This window comes from Leucopleurus acutus (genome assembly GCF_964270905.1).
Source record: "Leucopleurus acutus genome assembly, chromosome: 3".
Classification (NCBI taxonomy): domain Eukaryota; kingdom Metazoa; phylum Chordata; class Mammalia; order Artiodactyla; family Delphinidae; genus Leucopleurus; species Leucopleurus acutus.
Window position 1 is genome coordinate 6,507,436 of NC_139145.1, and position 9,509 is coordinate 6,516,944.

Genomic DNA, 9,509 nt, shown 5'->3' on the forward strand with positions numbered 1-9,509 from the left:
GTCCCTCACCAGGCAGACAAAGACACCTGCAGCCAGCCCTTCACTCCCAGCCTCAGGGATGCCCATGGCATTCCCCCCTCCACGCCCCTGGTTTGAAGACTCTGAATGCGTTTCCTTACTCAGTAGCCTCTCTGTCCTCCCCCCTCCCCCCGCTTCCCCACTATCCTCCGTATGCTCTTAGGACAGGCAGGGACCTTGACTCCGTGAGCACTTACTATGTGCCAGCTACTGGCCAAGCATGTTCATGCCATCTCATTTCATTTCTGCAATAACCCAGGGGATTCGTTCATCGGGTGGCGACTGTGTGTAATATGGATACAGTCCCTCTCCTCCCACTCCCCCCCACCCCGTGGGGCTCAGTCTCACAGGAATGACAGATGACAGACAAGCAAACGAAAAGACGTGTAATTCAGATCAGGACACGTTCTTCATGAGAAATAACCAGGAGGCTTGGAAGCAGAGGTGGGAAGGATGAGAAGTGAAGAGACAGGAGACAGTGCAGTGGTCCAGGCAGAGGAACAGCAGGGGCAAAGGCCCAGGGGCAAGCAGGAGCTTGGTGTGGACCCAGGACCACAAAGGGCCAGGGCAGGAGGGCAGCAAGGGGCTGCTGGCAGGGGACACACTTGAAGGCTGGTCAGCGTGAATTTTCAACCCATATTAAACCCGAGGCCAGTGCTCGGAGCACCCCTTCCCCCGGGGGGCCCTGCCTTCAGATTCTGTGTCACGGGTGGCACAACTCACCCCACCAGCGGGGCTGCAAACCCCTGCATCGTGGTCTCTCTTCCTGTGACCTCTCCTCCACCCTACATTTCCAGCCCGGCCCCTAGTCCTGCTTCCTCTCATTTCTCCTCGAAGCTCCGGGCCTGCCCGGCAGGTCTGTTTCTCCAGCATCTGCCCCAGGCCGGCCTGCCACAGACACCACTCTGGGCCACCACCCTGTGCCAAACCCTCCACCCCCCTCCTGTCTCCGCCCTCTTTCTCCTACTCTGTGCAATTTCCCCCTTAATCACATACTGTCTTGTTTTCTTTGCAGCCTGGCCAAGTCTGAGAGTCGATCCCCAAACAGGGCAGTTCAGCTCCTGAGAGATGGAGCCAGGTTTCCTCCAAGATGCTGACTTAGAAGCTGACACCCCCCCACTCCCCGGCCACTTCTGATTGGACCCCTCCAGCTATGGCGAGCTCATTCCCACTCTATGACTGTGGTGCTCATTTCAGATGGGCTGATGCTTGGGTTTCTCGCTCTTTTTTTTTTTTTTACCTTTTGGGGTCTTCAGTTGGTGGCGTGGTGTCGAACCTGTGTGTGAGTCTCTCTGGGCCTCAGTGCCTCTTCTGGGAGCCTGGACAGGGTGGGAGGGGGCAGTGAGGAGAGCAGAGCTGGGTCTGGAGTTCAGGGGTCACTGAGGACACCCTGCCCTTCTCCCCGGCCCTGGTGATCCTCCTTTTCGCTTTCATCCTCCCTCTGTTCCTAGTTCCCCATCCCTACCTCCCTCCTCCCAACTTCTGTCCCCTCCCATCCCCATCCCCTCCCCTATTCCGTCCTTGACTAGCTCTGGGATCAAAGCCCCTTCTGTATGTGTGGGGGGGTCCCTCGAGCCCCCTCCTGCCTTAACACCCCTCCCCATGCCGAGGCGGCAGCATTCTCATTGCAAGTGAGGCTGGAGCCCCCCAGCCCCCCATTCCTGCCCCTTTCCTCCTTCCCATGCTGCCAGGCCTGGTGCAGAAGCTCAGTGGCTCTGTGGCTCTCTGAGTCCTCACCTCGGTCCTCTGAAGCTGGGCCCCTCCCCCCTACAACCTCTCCCATGCCTCTGGTGCTTCTAGCTCAAGTGGGGTGTGGAGAGGGCAGAAGGACCCAGCACAGGTGGTGGGTGAGGTGCAGGATAGGAGGAGTCTGGGGGGGGGATGTACAGGTACAGGTGTCTGCCAGGGTGAGGCCAGGGGGAGAGAATCTGGAACAGTGGTACAGCCCACCGTGGGGCTGGGAGGTATGACCTACTCTGGGCATTGGGGGGACCACGAACAGATTGGTGGCTCTGGCGGGGGGGAAGAGAAGGCTTGGGGGTGGGTAGAGGATTACTGGGCCTGAGCCTGGGGTGGGGGGGGCCACAGGATGTCAGCTGGGGGTCTCCCCTGGGATGTGTGCCGGTGACTACACATCCATGACTGTGCATGGCTGTAACTGTGTATATGTGACTTTGTGTGTGGTGTGTGCCCACGTGACTGTGTGTGTCTGCCCATGTGACCCTGTGTGTGACCGTAAGAGTGTGTTTGTGTGTGTGTACCCAGGCCTGGCCATCCCCTCCAGCCCCTCCCTCCTACAAGGCAGGAGGGAGATGGCCAACGTGGGGGAGGGTGCCAGCCCGCTGGAGGTGGGGGAGGAAATACCGGCGGAAACAGCCTCTGGAAACAGAGGCTCCATCCCATCCCCGGGATCCTGCAGGGATCTGCCGCTCTACACCCAGATGTCCAGGGCCGGGCTGGGGGACAGGGCCACGGAGCCTCCCTGCGGAGGCCAAGGCCGAGACTGCCCAGGCAGAGGCCCGGCCAGCCCAGGCTCTGCACATCTGGCCGGGCAGGCAGGAGAGGCGGCAGCCCCTGCCCGGAGAGCAGACAAAGGCCCGGCCTGCAGGAGGAGGGGGCCCGGCACCCGGCGGGTCTGCAACCAGCCGCTAATTAAAGGCCCTGAGCTGATGGCTGGAGACACTCGGAGACAGACGGTTGTGGCCCCGATGACCAACTCAGGGGAAATGGGCGGCGCCACTCCCACACCCAGACACACAAACACACATTGGCAGCGACGTGCACGCACACACACTTGAGGGTGACCACACCTGTGAGGCTGGGGACCAACAACCAGACACCGCAGACCCACAAAGGACCCCCCAACACTCAGTACACGCTCACACCCTGAGACAAACATCCGAGACACACAACTACACGTTCCCCAGACCTATGTGCATACATACACACACAACCCAGAGTTACACACCCAGGCTTACGTGCACAGACACGTACACACTCATTTCCACACTCACAGCAGACCAGGAACAAATTCACTTAGTCCTCCAAACCTTGAGACCCACCAGATGCACGTACACACAGGCATTTACGCACATGAAACTCAGACACACACGGAGACACACCGGCAGATGTTTGGAGAGACACACTCATCCAGACATTTACACCCAGGAGATGCTGACCTACGTGCACACACTGGCTTACACCCACACTTCCGCAGACATAACACCCAAATCACACATCACACACAAATTCAAACAGAGCCAGGCACTTACATTTTCACACAGCCACACACGCGCAGACACACGGCATTTATACAGACGTGGATGTCCACACACACACACACACACAAGCCAGGCACTTACATTTTCACACAGCCACACACGCGCAGACACACGGCATTTATACAGACGTGGATGTCCACACACACACACACACACACACACGGAGCAAACAAACGCAGACAGGCGCTCCCAGGAACTCAGGGGCGCGTTGTGTGTCGCACACGCTTAGGGACATCGCACACCGCCACAACCCCCATGGCCCGACGTTCACCGTCCGGCGGCCCACGGCCATCCCCGGGCGACGACGCGGACACACAAAGTCCCCCTGAGTCCCGCACCCCCGCCCCGCCCCGCCCCGCGCCGTTACCCGCGGCCGGCCGCCCGCCCGGGCCTCCGCCTGCAGTCCCCGCCGCCGTCTCGCCGGCCCACGCGCAGGAAGGGAGGGAGCGAGCGCGGCGGCGTGGCCGGGGGAGGGGGCGCGGGGACGGCACTTCCTGAGCAGCCTGCCAGGGTTATAAAAAACCCCCAAACCGCGCGCCGCCAAGACCCCGCCCGCCGCCGCCGCCGCCGCCGCCGCCGCCGCCGCCGCCGGTGCAGGGCCGCGGGCTGGACCCGAGCCAGGGACCCGGGAGCTCGGGCGGCCCCGCCCGGACAGGCGCCCAGTCGTGGGGGCGGGGGAGGGATGGAGGATGGGGGTGAAATACGGTGGGGGCGGGGATAATGGGCGGCGGCGGGGGGGGCGGGGAGAAAGAGGTGGAAGGGTGGGGGGAGGGGAGAAAGCCTAGGGTAGGGGGCTAGAGAGGGAGGGAGAATTGGGTAAGGGTAAGGGAAATGGAGGAAGAGGAGAAGGGGGTGGTTGGGGGAGGGGGAAGTTGGAAGGGAAAGAGGCGGGGCAAGGAGGAGGAGGCAAAGTGAGGGGGGGCGGCAAGGGGCAGGAATGGGGCCAGAGGGGGATGGGGGAAGAGGGTGGGGGAGGGGAGGGCCCACTCCCTCGCCGGCATCCACAGCGTCCACAACAGCTGTTATTTATTGAAGGCGAGTCCTCGCTCAAGCAAGCATTTATTGGGCGCCTCCCGTGTGCCAGGCACAGTGCCCGGGGAGGCTGAATGCATCTCAGCTCGCCCCCGCCCTCCCAGCGCTCCCCTCTGGGAGTCTGACCAGGACGGAGCCAGGGCTTGGCCTGGCTGGTCCCATTTCACAGAAGAGGAAACTGAGGCCGGAGAGGGGGCGCGTGAACGCTCCGTGAGAGGGGGTGGCCCTGTGGGTTTTGGTTACCCCTGGAGCAATGCTCATTAGATGTGGAGCTAAGGCATGAGTAGGGGTGACCTGCACAGTCAGAGCCGGGATGGGATTTGAACCCCACGTGGCCGGCTGCCCCCCAGGCCTCTGGGTGCCTGTCTAGGGCCTGGTGCTCCGGGAGGGGCAGGGCGGTGACCCGCAGACCGCAGGATTCCAGGCATTTTCCAGGCCTGGCCCCCGGGGAGCTAGGCAGAGGCTGGCCTGGCCTTGCCCTTGGCCTTCTCATCTTCCTCATCCCTTGGTGGGGTGGGGGGTGGGGTGGGGGGCGTAGTAGCCTTTACAGGGCCAAGCGGGAGGGGTTCAGCCAACAGCAAACATTTGTTTTCTTTGCCTTGAACTTGGAATGACATGTCAGGGCTCCTGCATACGGTAGGTACTCCACAAATACCAGAGTCCTTCCGGAGCTCCCACCAGGTTACAGCTCCACCTCCACCCCATCCTCTCCCCAGGCCAGGCCAGAGGGGCAGCCCATTCTCGTTTGCTACCCACTTTCCACCCCCCCAGGGAGAAGCAAGTCTAAGGAAGCCCTCTCTGTCTCTGCCAGCCTGTCCCTCTGTTCCCGGCATGGGCCTGTTGGGAGCCCACCCTGAGCTGCCTTCTGTTTACTTCTTTCTCCATCGGAGGGGGTGGCTGCCTTTGCATTCTCAGTTTGCCCTGATGCTAAAACCTCCTCCTTTCAGCCCAGTGTCTGCTCCAGCCACAGGTCCTTAGTCTGGTGATGGGTGGCCACCAGACAGCACTGAGAATTTCAGGGCTGCTTTGTACAAGGAGCTCCCAGCTTCTGCCACTTACTAGCTGTAAAACCTCCTATAATCGTCTGGGAAACTGGCTCTTTGCATCCATTCCCCCTCCCTGACGTGCCACAACCCCAGATGTCCCTTGGGTGCTCCCTTTCCCCGCTAGGTGTGGTCTGGGTGTAGGACATGTAACTTGGCCCTAAGCCACACCCACATCCCATCTCCTGGCCTCCTGGACTGATTGGAGGATGGGCACATAACCAACCCGCAATGAGCTGTGTCAGGGCTTTTGCAAGGAATCCTGGGAAACAGACTTTTGCATCTTGAGTAGCATTTGAAGCTGAGTCCCCATCTTAGACGACAGGGAGAGACCTCTAATAAGACTGAAGCCAACAGACTTGTGGTTGCCAATGGGGAGGGAAGGATTGGGAGTTTGGGATTAGCAGAGGCAAGCTATTATATATAGGATGGATAAACAACAAGGTCCTACTGTATAGCAGAGGGAACTATATTCAATATCCTGTGATAAAGCATGATGGAAAAGAATATGAAAAAGTGTATATATATATATATATATATAAAAAACTGAATCACTTTGCTGTACAGCAGAAATTAACACAACATCGTAAATCAAGTATACTTCAATTAAAAAAAAAAAAGATGAAGCCACCCAGGTGGAGGAGGGCAATGGCCCCAAGGCCATCATTTCAGCCCTGAGCCAGCTGTTCCTGAAGCCCATAGCTGGGCTTTCATTCATGCAATCTTTATTAAACAGTGTTTTGTGCCAGGTGCTGGTGCAGGTACTGGAGACACAGCCAGGAGCAATGACAATCTCCATTCCCCAGAGGTAATTGACCTGCCTCAGGGCCTTTGCACTTGCTGTTTGCTGTGCCTGGAATGCCAACTGCATCTCATTCTTCAAGTCTAGTCTCAAACATAGCCCCCTCCGTGAGGCCTGCCCAACCACCCCACACCCCCACACTTCAAGATTACCCCCCCCCCAAACACACATACCTCCTCTCCCATTTCCTGACTTATTTTACTCTCAGCGTGAGTCACCACCTGACTTACTCTGTGGCATACTTGTGTTTGTTGATTCTGTCTTTCTGACGGGAATGTCAGCTTTGAGGATGGAGTCTTCATCTGTGAGGTCCACAGCAGTCTCCTGAGTGCCTAGAACAGGGTTTGGCACAGAGTTGGTGTCAGTATTGGATAAATAGGGAGCTGTCAAAAGGCTCCCTGTGGAGGTGGCATCGACATCCTGGTTTGAATGTTAAAGAAGGAGGAAGTGAGGGGGGGCCCCCCGTAGTGAGGGCATTCTAGGAGAAGGGCACAGCAAGTGCAAAGGCTGTTATGGCCAATACATTATCTTTTGACTAAAACAAGCTTGGACTGATTTAAAAGATTTTTTTTTTTTTTTGTAATTTGCAACCTTTAGAACCCAGAGTGATGTAATGAGTTGTGCCTGGAGGGATGCAGTACTCCAGGGCTGCCACAGGAGGGTGCGGCAGAATCTTCTTCTTGCCCTTGGACTGTAGGAACTGGGAAAAGAAGAGAGACATAATAATAATAATGACCACGATGCTGAAACACTTGCCTTCAGGCCCGTTTTAACTTCGCATCAGTCCTATGAAGTGGGCACCATTATCATAGCCATTTCCCACATGAGAAAACTGAGGCACAGAGAGGCTCAGTAACTTGATCAAGATTGCCCAGCAAGGAGTAGCAGAACCAGAATAGAACAACCAAGATAAAAGTCACAGGTTATCTGACCACCTAGGGGGAAGGCAGGTGAGCTTCGAGGTGGAAGATCTCCCAGAGTGGGAGGGAATCCCTGAGGTGCCCTGGGATCATTGTGTTGCGTGGTGATCCCTTTCTCAGGGCCTGGAGCCCCCATCTGTAGCCCACCTGCCAGATATTTTTCCCAGCCAGGGAGTTGGTATCCTCTTAAATGCTGAGACAAATCGCACCGCTCAAGGTCAGGTGAAACTGACAGAAAGGCCATCCTTTTCTAGTTGGGGGTCAGGAAAGGCTTTCTGTAGGAAGGTTAGGAGAGGCAAGGAAGAGAGTTTCAGGCTGAGGACACATCATGGGCAGAGACCTGGAGTGGGAGAGGGAAGGGCGTGTGGTAAGTTTCCTTTCAGAGAAACACAAATACTCTATGACCTCACTTTTTTTTTTTTTTTTTTTTGCGGTACGCGGGCCTCTCACTGCTGTGGCCTCTCCCATTGCGGAGCACAGGCTCCGGAACGCGCAGGCTCAGCGGCCATGGCTCACGGGCCCAGCCGCTCTGCGGCATGTGGGATTCTCCCGGACCGGGGCACGAACCGTGATTACAGTACTGTATTGTATACTTGAAAGTTGCTAAGATTGTCAATGTTCTCACCACAAGAAAGAAATGGTAATTATGTGTCATGATGGAGGTGTTAGCTGATGATATATAACTGTATCATGTTATCACAGTTGTACACCTTAAACTTACACAATGTTATATGTCAGTTACATATCTCAACAAAGCAGGGGAACAAAAAGCAACTCAAAACCCCCAAAGTCTGCCTAGCAAAGGTGACATAATCCTCCTGCCTTCCCCCTTGTTTCCAATGAGACCTGGAGGTTCCCTGCTCCCACTGCCTCCCCAACTGCCCCCTCCCCCTCATCACAGCACACACAGATCCCCTGCCCCTCCTCCCCGGTTTGGGGCCAGCTGTTGGAGACATCACCCCTGATCTCAGAGTGATGATCTGAGCGCTGGCCTCAGTTTCCCCTCTGCTGCTGGGACAGACAAGGCTCAGCTGTCCCCCTCTGCCACCCCCAGAACCCGTGGCAGGCGATTTTCTTCAAGCCCAGCACTTTGTGACTTTGACGTAAACTTCAAATGTGGTTGCCTTTCTTGTCCTGCCCTGCCTGGGTCTCGGTGCTGCTCCTGGCTTATCCACATGAGTGGGCGTCATGGGGCCACTTAGAACAGGACCTGGCACCCGGTAAGTACATAATAAACAGGCTCAGGATGATGATGGTGATGTTGGTGATGCCTCTGATTGCCCACATCATTTCAGGGATTCTCACCCTTAGCACTACTGACATTTTGGGCTGGAGAGTTCCTGCTGGTGGGGGATAGGGGGATATCCTATGCATTATAGGGTGTTTGGCAGCATCTCTGGCCTCCACCCAGCAGGTACCAGTAACACCCTCCAATTCTGAGGACCAAAATCATCTCCAGACCCCGGCCAGTGTCCCCTGGGTTGGGAGGCAGAATCGGTTGGGTGAGAACCACTGATCTGAGCCTAGGTTGTTTTCTGTCTATACCAGATCCACTAGGATGAGCCGTGTCCCTCCCAGCCCCGGGTTGTTAATTCTTTCAGTATCCTGACTTTAGACGCATAAAAGCCTTTTTCTTTTTCTTTTTCTTTTTTATGCTGAGACAGCCTCTCTCTAAGAGACTTAAATGAAGGAAGATTCTTGGTAACTGGAAAACCCCCATCATCAGACAAGCATCAGTGAACACTTAAAATCCTGCCCCACTGGCTTTCCCAGTGACAGCCATTAGCTGACAGGGACCCGGAGTCTCAGAAAGGCTAGTACATAGTGCGTGACAGTGTGAGTGTCTGAGTGGCTGCGCTGGCCTTCCTGCTCGAGCTGGACAGACACCCCCAGAACCATGTGTTTGACCATCCCCTGGCCTGTGTGTCCGCCATCCAGCCAGGCTGGACACCTACAGCCTCTGTCTCGCGGTGAAACCCCCTGGCTTGGCCATCCGTGGGAGTCTGGCCTCTTCCAGGCCTGAGTTAGAGGCCACACATTTTCATCCACTGATTGATTGGTACATAACCTTGTGTGGTGTGTGTTGCTGTTGAAAGATCCCTTACTTAATATACACTGTTGATTCATTTCCACTGAATTCATGGCCAGCAGCTTCATAACTCCTGTCTGAATCGACCCCATCTGGGACTGTGCACCCCGGGCGCCCTGCGTGGCCGCGAGAGTCCCACCGGCATTGATTCCGCGGTTACCCATACACGTCAGTGAGGCAGCAAATTTGCGGTTGTGGGATCTGCGAATCCTGAGGACAGACTGTGTACTGTTTCAGGTGGTAACGAGTGCTGAGAAGAGACTCCTGGATTGGGGGGATGAAGAGGGAAGATAGGGGTATGTTAGTTTCCTAGGGCTGCCCTAA